The sequence below is a fragment of the Canis aureus genome, chromosome 36, assembly GCF_053574225.1.
Source record: "Canis aureus isolate CA01 chromosome 36, VMU_Caureus_v.1.0, whole genome shotgun sequence".
Lineage (NCBI taxonomy): Eukaryota > Metazoa > Chordata > Mammalia > Carnivora > Canidae > Canis > Canis aureus.
In genome coordinates, this window is record NC_135646.1 from 6,708,455 (window position 1) to 6,725,037 (window position 16,583).

At 42.5% G+C, this 16,583-nt stretch overlaps 1 long non-coding RNA gene across 1 annotated transcript in view; it reads left to right on the forward strand.

The window, feature by feature from the left end:
* Window positions 1-10,617: 10,617 nt before the first annotated feature.
* Window positions 10,618-16,583, forward strand: part of LOC144305860 (uncharacterized) — a 75,341-nt gene continuing 69,375 nt past the window's right edge. Inside the window, exon 1 of the long non-coding RNA XR_013372883.1 lies at window positions 10,618-11,073. This is a non-coding gene — a long non-coding RNA (uncharacterized LOC144305860). The remainder of the gene's footprint in view (window positions 11,074-16,583) is intronic.

Sequence of the window (16,583 nt, forward strand, 5' to 3'; positions counted from 1 at the left end):
CGCTTTCCTTTTTGTGATATGAAGAAATACAGAAGAAGAAGAAAGAATAATATTTTTCTGAATGATAGCAAGAAGAAGACTTTCCTACTTCTGTAGAAATGATACATAGCTAACGATCTCTTCCTCTGACTTCTGTTAAATTTACAGGGGTTTAGTACTATTCCCTCTATTTCATGAAGCCAAGCCAGAGAGGTCCTCCCAGCTGGTGTTGCTGCATTGTTGGCTCTATCAAAGGTATTTGCAAATCACTGTAGAAGATAAGGTGATCTTTGGGGTCATCCAGTATAACCCCCTTATTTTACAGAGAAGGAAACCTTAGCCACATCACCCACAGGGATCAATAACATTTGTAACGGTGTCATTTAACAGATTTGCAAAGAGTGGGTGCATTAATGGACTCTGCAAGAGGAAAGGAAGGCCATCTCACAGACATGAGAATTCATAGGATGCATCTTCTTATCCAGACTCCAAACCTGATCATTTGAGCTCAAATGCTTTTTAAATCCTCAGTGGTGTCACCCTGCCAACTGAAGCCCAAGCTCTCACCACTTAAAGAAAGTTTGTTTCTGTCTAAAATGCCTTATATTGTTGGTTTATCCCATCTTTGATGGTTTGGGCCACCAGGTGGAATTGGAGTGCTTGTATATATATGTGTATGTACCAGGCATCCACCAGAGTGATGCAGAAAAATAAGATAAGCTCACGTTCCTTGCTTTTAGGTATGCAATGGAACCCCTCTTCTGCCTCCTTTTTATACTCCACCACCAAGTCTTTTTCTCTTTTAGTCCCCTCCATCTTACTAAAATTTGCCATACCACAGTGAGGGACACTGGCCCAAACCAGGGGGTCATCCTTGATTCCAAACTCTGCCTTGCCACCAACCAAAACTCTCATCCAGTCATTTACCTGTGTTTCCAACTCTAACTCCAGCTCACCCTCTCCACTCCTCTCCACCTGCACTGCCATCAGGCTGGATTAGATGCCATCACCTCCACGTGAGCTCCTAGACTGTCCTGGCTCTACTCTCCCTCCTCTACAATCCATTCTTCACAAAGTAGCCAGCAAGGACTCTTAGAGATCGAATCAGATTATGTTACCTCCTGCTGAAGGCCCTTCAGCAGTTTGGGTTACATGCAAACTTTCCAAGACGGACTGTAGCGTTTAGCCCCTTCCCACCTCAGCAGCCTCATCTCACTCTGCTCCTGTCTTCACTAACAAAACCCCAGCCACATGGGGCCCCTCACATCCCCTTGGCTGCATTACCTTGAATTAACCTCACTGTATTTCTGTATAAACAGTGTGATGTACCTGTTAGTTGAGTGTGCAAGTTGGCTTCCATCTGAGCTCTAGGGGGGAAGTTAGATAATATTTTAATCACCCTAATAAAGAATCTATGCTCCAGAAATGGCCTCAGCAAGTGCTTTAAATATCAATTTCTAAATCTGTGTTAGAAGACATATTAATTACCATACATAATGCTAAAAATAAATTTTCACTGATGAAATAAGTGGTGTTCAAGATATATGATGGGCTGGAAGATTGTATAACACCTCCACCTTTGTATAAATAAAATGTGAGAAGCTGGAAGGTCCAACGCCTCTGAACTTTCTGAGTGACATCCTTGGTCTAGACCTCCTTTTGGCCTTGGGTGCCGCTACTTACTAGATGGCCCTGACAACACATCCTAGTGTCAGAATATTGTTGCCTTTACCTCAGCATTCACATTTCAGACAAGGTATTGTGGGTGCCCTGAAGACCAGAGCAGGATGTGTGGCTGTCTTTCTATGTGCTCACTAATAAACATTTGAACATCTGGTGGCATTTGCTCTGAGGCTTGCTTCCATTGCAGTGTGCCACCTGGCACATGGTTGTGGAAGGGCCATGTGGCTAACCTCCTACTCTGATTGTCTAAAGAATGTGATAGAAACAGCCAGATTGGCCTTGGATGAGGCCCTGTCACCTCCAAAAAGACAGAGCTCCTTAACACCTCAGGAACTTCCATTTCTTTTGCCAGGAGTGCTCTCCTTCCATGTCTCCCTTGATGGTCATCTGATTTTGCTAGTTTAAACTTAAATTTCAATTTTTTGGAGTGGCTGTACTTGACCACTGTTTCTAAGTAGGTCCTCCTATGTCAGTCAACCACCTGATTGCTCCCTGCTCATTTCCATTCCACTGTGAATCACAGGGAATGGGCTCTGGCTAGATTTGGCCAATGGGAGGCACTAGTAGCATCCTGGAGGGTGGGGAGAAGCCAGGGTATTTTTCTCTCTTCTGCTTTATCTGAGTTGGCATCTCCCAGTAGATCGGCCCTCACTTCTAGTTCTTACTTCCACGGAGAAACAACCCTTCTATGATTGTAGCTTCCAGACAGTACCAGGTTCTGGGCTCTGCTCATATCACCTCTTTCCACTGCCCTCCAGCCCTGGGGGTGGCAGAGGACTTCCTGTGTTACTAAGCTCTGACGGTTCTCATAGCCCTTTTTCTTTCCATCATGTGTACAACATACTTCTTGTATTTAATTTTCTCTGATTATGATACCTGGATGCCTCTGTTTCCTGAGTGGGCACTATTCTAATACGCCCTGTAATAGCAGAGTATGTCACCTTGTTTTGTTTTTTTCTCCATAGCTCCGTTCACAAGTTGTAATTATTTACTTGTTTATTTGCTTATTAACATCTCATCTGTTTCCCACATCAGACTGGTATCTCCATGAGAAGGGACTCTAGGATGTGGTCACAGCACATCTTCAAAGTCTTCAGAAACCTAGGTGCTTGATAATAATTTATTAAGAGGATAAATAAATCTAGTGCCTGCATTTTGAAATCTTGGATCTATGAGCCACTCAGGGGACCCATGGATGAGCTTCAGGAAATAAATAAACCTTTGACATTGAATGAAAATATTTGTATTAATTTGTTTGTATGTTTACCTCTCATTGGCAAGAGTACATGACTTTCACTAGAGGTTCAGCATAGTAAGACTTGAAAATTAAGACAGTGCACCTAGTAGAAGAGATACCCACATGTTACATTGTTATTAGACTTTTATAATATTGATATTAACTAAAGTACAAGAGGAGGATTGAGAGGCCCTCTTTTCAGTTGTTGAAGCCAAAAATGTAGGAGTCATCCCTGACATCTCATTTTCCCTTATTCTTCACATTCAATCCATCAGCAATTATATCAGTTGGCTCTACCTTCAAAACACACCCAGAATTCGACCTCCACCAACATCACTCTGGTCCAAGCCACCATTATCTCTTTTCTGGACAGATGAAAAATGACTCCTGTCTGCTGCTACAGCTCTTCCCCTTAAATAGTCTATTCTCAACACAGCATCTCAGTCTGACAGAAGGCAGATCATGTTAGCGTTTCCTCCAAATTCTTTAACAGGTCCCATCTCACATAGAGTTAAAGCCGAAGGCCTCCTAAAGCCCTCTATCACGCAGCTTCTTGCTCTTTCTCATTCTCTCTTTCTTTCTCATTTCCTACTTAATTCCTCCATGGTCCAAACAATCTGCCTAGTTGGTCTTTCTTTTCCTACCACAAGACCTCTGCTCTTTTCTGCTGGTATGTTCTTCTCCCATACAGCTTAATTTTTGTTCTTTCAGCTCTCCAACCACGCAACAAATAACACCCATACACCCCTATCTCTCTAGTCTGCTCATCATGCTTCACTTGTATTCATAGCATGAATACATACATTCACAGCCATCAAACACAGTAGAGATTACCACCTGACACAATATAGATCACATCTTACACAGCAGGGATCATCATCTAACATTACACAGCTCACCATCTAACACAACAGGACCACAATCTAACACAGCAGGGATCCCCATCTAACATAGTATAGATCGCCATCTAACACATGAAGGTTCCCTACCTAACATGACAGGGATCACCATCTAACACAGCAGGGATGATTATCTGGCACAGCATGGATCGTCATCTAGCAGAGCAGGGATCACTGTCTAACTTAGTATACATCACCGTCTAACACATTGAGGATCACCATTTAACACATGAGGGATCACCATCTAACACAATGAGGATCACCATCTAACACAGCAGGGATCACCATCTAACACAGCAGGGATCACCATCTAACACAGCAGGGATCACCATCTAACACAGCAGGGATCACTATCTTACACAGCAGAAATCAACATCTAACATAGCACAGTCACCATGTAACACAACATAGATCACCATCTAATATAGCATGGGTCACCATCTATTTATTTACTTATTTATTTATCATCTCACTTTTCCAGTAATGTATAAGCTCCACCAGGGCAAAGACTTTGTATAATTCAAGTCCAGAAGAGTGCCTGGCACATGGTAAGTTCTCCCTACACATTTGTTGAATGATTGTGATGGTGGCAACAACATTCATAGAATCCTAAAAGATGAGTCTGATTTGAAGGGGCAAAGAAGGTTGGGTGACCGGGAAGGAGAAAGGTAAGTGACAAGCATCTGTCAAGGCTTGCCTGGGATAGAGTTCTCTCTTCCTCAGTCTGTTTTAGTTTCAGAATTTTTCATTCACCCATCACCCATTTTCCCTCCCCAAAAGTCCTGCCTCATCTGTAGAATTGGCTCCACCTTTTAAATTTCTTAAACTTCTTTCTTTCTTTCTTTCTTTCTTTCTTTCTTTCTTTCTTTCTTTCTTTCTTTCTTTCTTTCTTTCTTTCTTTCTATCTTTCTTTCTCTTTCTTCCTTCCTTCCTTCCTTCCTTTCTTTCTTTTTCTTTCTTTCTTCCTCTTTTCTTAGTCCATGGATATAAGTGGCAGAGGTCAACTACTGACTTAAAGGAAGTCGGGCTAGAGAGTTTTTTAGGTTCTTGACTTGAACACTATTACATTCTTGACAGGTGTGTGCCTGGCATACTGATGAATAATGTAGCAGGTGATTGGATTGGGGGGGCAGAAATTGTTGATGGGGCAGGGGCAGTTAAAGTTAAAGCTTGAGCAAAGTTAAAAGGACATATATGCATCTTACATATATAAGTGAGAGAGAAAGAGAGAGAGAGAGAGAGAGAGAGAGAGAGAGAGAGAGAGGCTGAGGCGAAACAAGACCTTCCTGAACAGTGGAGGAGTTTCAGGTCATCCAGTAACTCTCGTCCAACCTCTCCATCTGTCATCCTGAAATGCTGGTGAGATTGACTTCAAGGAACACAGTCAACTTTTGTTTTTGGAGACTGCAGGGTAAATATTACAGATCTGGAAATTGCTGGCTTACAACTTCAAAGCCTTGAATAAAGCTGCTGGACGATTTGGAAGCCACCTGGCAGGAAATTTAACTTTTGCAGTTTTGGATACTTTTTTCCTTCTCATTCCTTAATTCCTACCTGCCTTCTGCCTCCTTCCCAACTCCAAATTAGCTATTTGGATGCTGTAGATGCAGTTTAGACCTGGGTACCAGCCAAGGTCAGGAGGCTCAGTATATGAGAAGTGAATGCCAGCTGTATTTCAGACAGAATCTCCAAGGCTGGAGAGGCAGAGGAAGGCAGACCTTGGTTTCCTGATGCTGGATTTTCTGCTCTTTTCTATACGCACACGCATGCACACGCACACATGCATGCATGCATGCAATGCACTCTATCCCTTTCTACCTTTTCTACTTTTAATTTCTTGCTTTTAGAAAGAATGGTGTGGTGACTCTGTCCCTTTTCTGTCTGGATTCAGTCCTCCTCTCTCAGCCCCCTTCTCCATGGAGGCACTAGCTCTATCCTCGAAAGGGTAAAAATAGAGAACAGTCAGTAGGGAATCAAAGAAACAAAAATAATAAATGGACCAGAGGGTTCTCCAAAGTTTAACAAGGGCTTTTGAAACCTAACTTCACACTCCAGAAGGGAATAATAAGCATTATAAACTGTGATAACTCAATTCAAACAAAGATGTGATTATAATTATCAGGAATCATAGAAACATGGCCCCAATTCATGAGTTTGCTAATTATTGACACTGCTGTCAATGTTGAAACTAAGTTCAGGACTTTCCTCTGGATTATTATATATAACAATAAGCTGTATCTATCTACGTACCCATCTATAGCGCTATAAATAAATATAGATATGATCTATTTCTATGATGGCTCAATGTTCGCACTCTGTGGTCAGCGTACACTCTACAAGCATGTGCTTGGTGTGACCCATAGTCAATCTGTCTCTGCCTTCTAAATACTTAAGATCAACCCTGTTTGTTCTTTATGGTGTTGACCCTTGTACTATAGAATTTTGAAAATCTGTCTGATATGAAAACTAAAATAAAAGCAAAGACTAGGTTTAAGATATGCCTCCTCATTAACTTAATGCAGCCCCTCCTTATGTATCATTGTAAACATCATATTTGATTTGCTTTTAGAAAGGTCATATCTTGGTTCCTTCACAACCCCCCAAAATCTGTATTTAAGCAGTGGGTTTATAAATGTGACACATTCACTCAGCAAACTTTTTTTTTTTTTTTTTAAGTATCTGCTATGTACCAGGAATGGTGACAGACTCTAAGGGTACAGAGTAAATGAAATACTGTTTGCCTCAAGGAGTTCACAGTGCCACAAAGATTCATGCAACAATAGTTCAAGGTGACAGGTGTTGTGATACAAGTAGTTGACACAGGATAGGGTAGGAACCACCAGAAAGTATACCTGACCTCCAAGATGCTCTCCAGGGAAGGGATTCTGGGGGAGGTGATGGAGTTTTGAAAGACTAGCAGGAGTTAAGGTGAAGGGGAGGGTGTGGGAGGTTAGAGAGTGTGTTCAGAGAGTGGGTGTGCAAAGGTGCGATCTCCTCAGCAGGTTGTGTGCCACTGAGACTTTGTACCTGGCATCTCCAGAGCAAGGGTGTGGAGAGATTCAAGGCAAGCAGGCTGACAAGATACTGAGTGAGAAATAAGATCTTAATGGTTTAAAAGAAAAAGAAAAAGAAAAAAAAAAAAGAAAAACCCTAGGTACATTGTGATCTAGAGGCCAAATTTACAGTTGAGAAAAATCCTTTCTTCCTTAACTCTACCCCATCATTGTTTCAAGAACTGGGTCCTTGTTTTACCAGTTTTACCAGCAATGAATATAGCTCCTGAGGAAATGACTTTTTATTTTATTTTATTTTATTTTATTTTATTTTATTTTATTTTATTTTATATTTTTTAATGTTACAGTATTTTTCCTTTTTTAAAGATTTTATTTATTTATTCTTGAGAAACACAGAGAGGAGAGAGAGAGAGGCAGACACACAGGCAGGGGGAGAAGCAGGCTCCATGCAGGGAGCCTGATGTGGGACTCGATCCCGGATCTCCAGGATCACACCCTGGGCTGAAGGCGGCGCTAAACTGCTGAGCCACCTGGGCTGCTCAATAAATGACTTTTAAAATTAGATTCTACAAAATGATGAGCACCAATTACAAGCAGAACCCAGATCAAATAGAACAGTTGAGTATATCCTAATTTTCAGAGATATAGCAAATGTCACTACCAGATGTCTATTATTTGATTAAGGCTGGTAAACTTTTAAGGATTAGCAGGTTTTTAAAACCCTTGGCAATGTAATGCTAAGAGGTGGTGGCCTTTAGGGACTCTAAGACAAGTCCTAGAGTGGAAGGTCATCTTGGTTTCTGACCCTTGCTGGCAATATTAGATGAGAGAAAAGGAAGAAACCTTCCCAGCATGACCTCCGTGAGAGACTATGTGTCCAGGTTGGGGATGGAGAATGTAGTTTGGATCCAGACTGGAAGCTTGGCTTGGGGCTAAGGGTGGAATCTTGGCTCCTCTACCTACTTATCAAGACTCCTTCTCTGTGTCTCTGTCTCCCATCTGTAAAATAAGGATACTTACCACAGCCTACCCTTTGGGGCTATGTGAGAATTAAATATAAGTGAGAGTGTGTCCAACATTTGGACCCATGCCTGTTGGGTGAGAGGTATAAAGGAAGGAATATGGTCCAGGAGCCAGGGGACCACATGACCTACTGGTGGTCCACTCGGCCCTCAACTGTGGCTCCCTAAGCAGAGCCAGGGTCTTGTCCATGGTGTGTGAATTGTTGGTTGTTAGTCTGCTGAGCCCTCTGCCCTGCTGCGGGGAGACACACAAAGCACAACTTTGCCCCTGGGAAAACTGCATCCTTGCCATGCCTGGGAGAGTGCTCTGTGCCACTCTGTTCCCCGTTGGCTTTGGATTTTCTCCTTCAGTCCAAATGCATTTGCATTGTTCTCTAAGTCTGACTGAGGCTTGAGAGGATTCCATGTAATCCCTGGGCTGGTTTCCTTTGGTTACACACACACACACACACACACACACGCATGCTCACACTTCATTCTCACCAGGGTCCCAGGAGGTGAAAAGCCCACTTTAAAATGTGCCAGGTTTAGGCTCCGAGGCGCCCTGAGACTTCCCCATGAGCACAATGGGCTGATTGTGCAGGCTTGTCTCAGTCCTGTGGCAGGTCGGCAGGCCAGCTCCAAGCTCATCTTAAACAACTGCCTCCGACCTTAAACCCAAACACCACGGCTGCGCCCCTGGATCCAGGTCTGTTTTCCTAGAATATCTGGTTACAGCATTTTAAAAATGAGCAACCTCATTATCAATAGTGTTTCTGAGAACCCGGCATTCTTTTAGAAAATGTTAGCTCTCCAGGGCTGGCAAGAGCTGCAAAGTAGACACATTCTCTTGCCTGCCACCCCTCCCTCAGGTGACACCCAGCCAAACCCAACAGCCTGGCTTAGCAAAAATGAACACCAGGACTCCATTTCCACCGAGGAGCTGAGGTCCTGGGTGGCAGAGGGAGGGAGTAGGGTCTCCTTCCCCAGAAGTCTTAAAGACGAAGAGAGACTTTTTACTTGTGCTGAGTCAGCATCACATTACCCTGTGAACACTGGGTTAGAACCTGGGTTTTGTTCCCCATCTATAGCATGTAGCGTTGTGTAATCTCCAACAAAGTATTGCAATTTACCGAGCCTCTGTTCTTCACCTGGGAAATAATACTTATTGTGAGGACCAAGCGACATAATGTACGGAAAAATGCCTTCCAAATTAGAAAGGCTTCAATGTGTAAAATTACCCCATTCCTCCTAATATGATCTTTCCTTGTTTCATACATATATGTGTATGTATGTGAACACATGGGACTTTCTTATTCCCTTCAACCACGTTAGAATTTTGAAGGACAGAAATTAATTTGAAATAAATTTAATATTAAAATACTGCTCTTGACATGATCCAGGGCAGGGAGCAGACAAAAAATAAATGTATGAAGGAATGATTAAATTATGTTGTTCATCATCTATTTAAGAAGGTAGGGAGCTATGCACTGAGTTCTTTTTAAATTCCAAATTTATCTCTTTCTATCATGGCTTTCTATCGTGTGTGTGTGTGTGTGTGTGTGTGTGTGTGTGTTTCTTTAGTTTCAAAAAATAACTATCTCCTTCTAGTAGACCAACACCCAAGGGTTTCTTATGTTTGAGGGAACATAGAGCATGGAATCTTTACTGAGAGATACCATTCAAAAGTCTTGCCCTTGGGGCGCCTGGGTGGCTCAGCAGTCGAGCATCTGCCTTTGGCTCAGGGCATGATCCCGGGGTCCAGGATTGAGTCCCGCATCAGACTCCCTGCAGGAAGCCTACTTCTCCCTCTACCCAAGTCTCTGCCTCTCTCTCTCTCTCTCTCTCTCTCTGTCTCTCATGAATAAACAGATAAAATCTTTAAAAAAAAAGTCTCTCCCTTTGCTAACTGTGACTTTAGGCATGTTACCTAACCTCTCTGAGCCTCAGATAGGACATCGGTAAAATTGGGTCAATGTCTATCTACCTCACCAAGTCGTGGTGACGATGGAATGAGATAGTATATGCAAAGCATCTTTCATGTTGCCTATTCAATCCAAGTCTGACATTTTACCAATGTGGTGAATAGGGGAGGAGGAGGCGGGGCGTGGCAGACATATGATAGGGATAACACATGAAGTAGGAGCCCAAGGCAGAGAGGAAATGCCCTTTGAAGATCTTTCTAAGAATAGAGCCCGGCCCTATACTGCCATAGCCCTCGGAGTACAAAGAGGATGAAATCAGCATTTTGAGACTGAGTGTACACTCCCATTCTGATGAGAAACTTATGGTCACTCAAGACTGACCTCCCAGGAGACCCATTTGAGAGATATCAATGGGCCCATCCAAGGAAACAGTTGAGGTTCTGACTTAGGCATGTGAAGAACTGAGATGAGAAATGGGGACTACATCATGAACATCTCTTTCTCCATTCTCTCCCGAGGTCATACCACCGCGTCTCAAAGCTTTAGACATCACCTATGTGCTGATGACTGCCACTCTGTACTTCCACTTTGGACATGTCTCCCAAACTTGAGGCTTACAAATTTAGTTGTCTACTTTATATCTACTTATAGATAAAAATACAGATATCAACTTAAAAAGTGCAAAACTCAGTTCCTGGTCTTCCTCTCTTTCTGTATAATTATCTCCTAATATCCCTTAGATCTCATGATTGGGTCCATGTTGTGTAATTTTTTAAAAAGCATTAATTGAACCATGTATCTATATGGTTTGAGGGACTGTGTTCAGCACTGGGGAAATAGAATAAAATAAAGGATGGTTCCTGCCCTCAAAATGTTCCCTAAGTAGTAAGGTTACATGGCACATTGTCCTGAAAGTATTTTATTATAAGTCTCCACATTGCAACATATGCTGTAGAGAGAAAGGACAGAGAGATGTCCCCACAGAGTGATACTGAAGGGGTGACATTTTGAGTTCCTTCTTGAAGAATGACAAAGAGGCTACTGTTTGTGGGTACTGTGGTGTTCCTGTTCTCAATTAGTTACTCTTGACCTATTTGAGAGGATTGCACATACCCACACCATAGATCAGCTTTGGCTGTGGGACTTGAATTTGGCAAATGGAATGTGAGCAGAATTGTTGCAGGCTGTGTCTGAGCAGAAACCTTCAAAGGAATCACCCGGTTGTGTTGCTCCTTTCCTTCTTTTGCAAGCACACTCTTTCCCAGGGAGCAGCGTCTCCTTCAGCCTGGGTCTCAGAATGAAGAAGATCCATAAAGAGCTGCAGCCAGTGTAAAGGTCAGTGAGAAATAAAACTTTGTTGTTGTAAGCCACCAAGATTTTTGAATAGCTTATTGCTACAGCATAAATGAGTAAAGCTGACTAATAAAAATATTGGTACCAGAATTGACGTGCAACAGAAAATCCACAATGTGTGCCATTGGCTTTCAGATTAAGCACTCCTGCAGCAAGGAAACTTCTTTTTCTTAAATTTTTATTTAGATATATTTTAATTAACATATACTGTATTGTCAGTTTTAAAAGTAGAGTTTAGTGATTCATCAGTTGCCTACAAGACCCAATGCTCATTACGTTAAGTTCCCTCCTTAATGCCCGTCACTCGGTTACCCCATCCCTCCCCACCTCCACTCTGGCAACTCTCAGTTTGTTCCCTACTGTTAAGAGTCTCTTATGGTTTGCCCCCCTCCCAGTTTTCATCTTATTTTATTTTTCCTTCCCTTCCCCTATGTTTATCTGTTTTTGTTTCTTAAAATTCTTGATGTCTCCCATTATTCAGAGGAGAAACATTTGGTAGACCTGTTGCTTCTAGTATCTTGGAAGGCAGATTATGTACCTGTATAAGAGCTAAATCTATGTAAAAATCTAGTGAAAAACCACCCCAAGGCTCAGGGTACACAGAAGTAAGCAGTTTTTTTTTTTTTAATTCATGTACCTACAAGTTGTCTAGAGTTCAGATGATCTAAAACTGGATCTGGCTGGGCTTGCTGCCAGCAGTATATTGAGCATATCTACCTTATGTGTTTCTGCAAGTCCTTGGATCAGTGGCTAACTGAGGCATTTGCTTCTTGGGATGGAAGGTAGAAGTAGGGATCTACACTCCTCCCATGGAGTGGGTCAGAGAGGCAGTGGATATTTGCTAAACCATGACCTGGTTTCCTATAGTATCTAATGAACTTGGGACTTTAAGTGAGTAAATGGGAAAGAACACAGAGATTGTAGTCATGTGTACTATTTTATTTGTCATCCAACAGTAAGTAGATGCTTGCCTTGGGCAAGCCACAATTTCTCTAAGTCTCATTTAAAAACCATGAAAAGCAAACCAGTAGTTTTTGCAAGGTATGGAAATCCTAGCTAGCTCAAATAAAGGTAGTGATTGGGTAATGGTGTTTCTCATCAGAAACATTTTGTGGAGTCCAAAGGAAGCTTAACTCTAACTGGGACTTAGGACAGAGGAATCAGCAGCCCAGGGGATCTTCAGTGACCTGCGGATCTTCATTGATTGTTCTGCAATTAATTTGACTTAGATGAATCGCATGTATCTGTTTCTGTTCTAGTGAACTTTAGTTATGTGTGCGTTTGTGTATAGACACACATGTATTGCAATCTTATATACACACAACACTCCCAAATCTTTCTGTGATATAGGAATAGAATTCATTTTGCTCCTTGGAAGGATGGGGATATAAAAAGAGAGCTGTTCGACATGCAGGTTTTCAGTAGAGTTAACTAAAAATATGGTGTTTGGTGCAAGAATAGTTTTTCCTAAAAATAAGTCAGGTGGTGGCATTTCAAGTTTGGGTTGGTGTGAGGCAAAGCAGAAATTGTATTCAGCTGGAGATTAAGGGACCATGAATACATACATTCTGAGAAAATAAGAGATGTTATGCATGAAGCTTTGGGTTTAGAGGGAGTTTGAATTAAGTTTGCCTAAGTCTGATTAGCTTTATTCCAGATCCAGGTGACCAAGGTCCTTATTCTGGGCCCTCCACTTCAGAGGATCCCTTCCTGGCTCTCCTGCAACTGGAACATTCCCTTTGGAGTAAGGAGTTTTCAGAGTCAGTGATATGCACATCTGGGACACATGCCCTTCACAGGACTCTGGAATCTCCAGCCCAAATGGTTTCAAGCTGGTTTCCTAGGTCTGCACAGGTCTCTTGCCTAGGACCCTCTGAAGAGAGCATCACCCCACCAGTTATATACTTCTAGGCCAGAGGAGTGGCTAAGGAGATTTGGTAACAGACATGTGGATATAAGCTGAGTGTTGGAGCCTAAGATGACTACATTCATACATGTGAGGCCCTTCTGGTATTGATGGGATGGGAAGAGTAATGGTGTGGACAGACGCCTCCATTAGTACTCTGACTCCAGACCCTGCAAATCTGAGAGGATGGGTTGTATCTGAAGGACAGGGAGCCCCAGCTGACATCCCACAGAATATAATTTGAGGAGCATTGCAAAGCCCTGCCTATAATACAGGGAATGCTTTAGGCAAGCATGCCCTGAGAATTAACCACGAACCTCCTTCCTAACTAGTATAGTAATGAGGCAGTAAGAAAAATCCAGCTACAATTTTAATTTTCGAAAGCTCATTATACATTATGATCTTGTAAGAAAAATATCCCATATGCGGCCATCTGTAGAGTGAAATAGGCAAGACTGGGTACTCACACAAGGCAGTAATTTCTCTATTTGGAATGTTAGCAATGTTCTCTCCTTGGAAAGTTTATAGAGCTTATATCCTGCCTGTATGCCTTTAATAAAGAAATGTTAAATATTTTAAAATAAACTTTCTTTAATAGGCTAGAAATACAAATCCTCCAGGTCTTTTGCTTCTTTAAACATCCTGAGAGCTATAAAACCCCCTGGGTTGGACCTAGTGCCACGTCAGAGTGTGCCCACTTCACTTAGTTTTTGGGGTCCTCTCTGGTTTATGGGACTGCAGCTGGGGCAGGGAGAAGATTCTGGACATCGCCGTTCATTTATTTGTGTCCGTCATCTATCTATACTCTTCCTTCTGCTTGACAGAGTGAACTAAATGCTTTCCAGCTTCTGTCCTTACTTTTCTTTGCCCAAAGAGACTTAAACTCCTCATTATGTGTTCCCCATCCACACAGGACTCTTTCTGTACAAAGCAGTGTCTAACCTCTTATCCCCACTATCCCTCATCCTTCTCCAGGATTCCTCTCCTGACTGTAGCGAGGAAAGGGTACTGTGCTTGGAACCAGATGGCCAAGATTGCAAATCTAAGGCTCTTCATTGACTAACTGGGTAATGTTGGGAAAGTCAGTTGAAATACTTCTATTATAAAGAAGCCAGGCATTCATCAATTCCTTCAAAAAATACTTACCCAGGACTACTACATGTTAGCTGGGGAGGCACCAGGAAAGCAAAGATGAAACTCCCAGGTAAACAGGGAGTGAGCAATTTACCTTATTTCGTTATTTACGTTATTTCTTAAAGAGATGAGTAACACCTCCCTTGTCTTTCTCCCAGGCGAGTGGTGAGGGTCAAATGTGGGACTACTCTAACTGGTCTACTGATACAAGTGGTCAAATAGGAGAATGCAAAAAAAACAAAACCAAAAACCAAAAAAACCTAATTTCAGAGTTCTGCACATAGTTGACGTGCAGTAGCTGCCCGAGCCAAGTAAATCTACCTTTCCAGTATTTGTAACTATTGTTTATTTTTTGTCATCTCATCCACAACTTCCTTTAAAAATATGCGCAGGAGAGCAAGAAGGTTGAAATGAATTACAATAAAGTTTGTTTTGATGATTTGAAAATGGGATCCCCCTGGGATATTTCAAAACCAGGCTCAGGACCTCAGTCTTGGAATAAGTGGATGGTCTTTCATATTTAGAGAGGAGGAAAACAGTGGGGAATCTCCAGTCTAACAACAGAGATCATTGTACATGGATGGGGCAATGGGGTCAAGACTTAGAATCAGAATAATCTGAATACAAATCATGATATAGAAAAAGGAAATTTTCCATCTCTACAAACTCTATGAGCCATTGATTAGAGTTACAGATATGCTCTTCCCTCAGCAGAGATGTATTAAGACCATATGTGAAGATAAATATTCTGGTTGGAGCAAGATAGGAAAACAAAAAGCGAAGAGCACATCAGTGGGGCACCTCATGGACTGCTGTGTTTCCACCCACACTAAAGAATACTCAGAACCACAGGGGGTTTAGATCCTGTTCGCCCTTTCATTTGCTCATTTATTCAACAAATATTTATTGAGTGCCTGCTGTGGGCTGGGAATTCAGAAGGAAGCAAAATCTGGCGTGGTCCCTGTTTTCATGTGTGTTAGTAAAGGACACTGACATTAGTCAAATAATCACACAAACCATCTTTAGTTGTGGTGGTGATGGTTGCTGGGAAGGTGAAGCACAGGACACAGGAGGCGACCACGCAGAAGAGATTGGTCCTCTCTGTAAGAGAAGACGCAGTAGGGTCTGCTGAGGATACAAGGCTTGACCTCTCCTCTCATTGTCACATCTTTCTCACTGTGCCTCCTGCCCTTACCCGCCATCTTTTAGGGATCCTTGTGACTACATTGGGCCCACTTGGATAACCCAGGATAACCTCCCCATTTCAAGGTCTTTAACTGAATCACATTGACGAAGTCCTCTTTGATACAATAGGTGGCATATTCACAGGTTTGGGGGATTAGGATGTGCATGGACTAGCTTTGGGGAGTCATTATTCTGCCCACAACACCACAGCATCCGTATTTAAACGTGAGAAGGCGTGGAACAGTAAGTGAAATATGGAAAGCCATTTTCGGTTTTAAGTAACTGGAGATCATAGCCTAACGGCATCAGGCTCAGTTGAAGAAAAGTACTGCAGGAGCAGTGCTAAGTAAATGAGATGCAGAACCCAGAACTTAATGCCTGAATGAAATGTTTATGGTGTATAAGGCTGGTTCACTCTAAAGGCAAATAAAATTCTTGATAATCCAAGGGATTTGCGAATTGATTTGAAAGTACATGCATTCTGGCCCTTTGCCTTGCCTTGTATATAGCCGGGCTGCCTGCGACAATCCTGGGGTGTTATTCCTCTAAATGCATCACCTTGCCCTTGGAAGGAGTCTGGTTTCCTGCTTCTTTGAAGATTCCAAGTGTGTGCTGTTTATTAGCACCACGATCCACTCCTCACACATACCTCTTTTCAGAAGAATCTATGGTTTAATCATGTTATGTTTCCCTAGTAGAATTTTTCCAGTTCTAGCTTTCCCAGTTTGCTTTTATGGTAGTATTTTTTTCTTCCCTCCTCACCTTTCTCAGACATAAAAAATGACTGGCTCCCTTGAGCCCACACCCCCCCCCCCCCCCCCCGCCCGGTGAAAAACTCAAGGGCCTTTAGGAGTAGAAATCAAGGGAGCACCGAGAAGAGATTCTACGCTGCACCTACTGTGCCTGGTAGGCTCAGTGGCAGCTGCGGTTGGCAGTGTTTTGCTAATGTTGACTCAAGCCTTCTCTTTGCCTTCCATTTTCAGGGTATAGGGGAGAGACCCCTCACATTCTCCTGACCTGTAAGAGGCAGATAATGACATCCTATCTCAGGGGAGATGATGTGTGATAATGTATGCGAAGTGCTTATAACAGGCCTGGGATCTAATAAGCTTTTTTTTTTTTTTTTTTTTTTTTTATGATAGTCACAGAGAGAGACAGAGAGAGAGGCGGAGACATAGGCAGAGGGAGAAGCAGGCTCCATACACCGGGAGCCCGACGTGGGATTCGATCCCGGGCCTACCAGGATCGCGCCCTGGGCCAAAGGCAG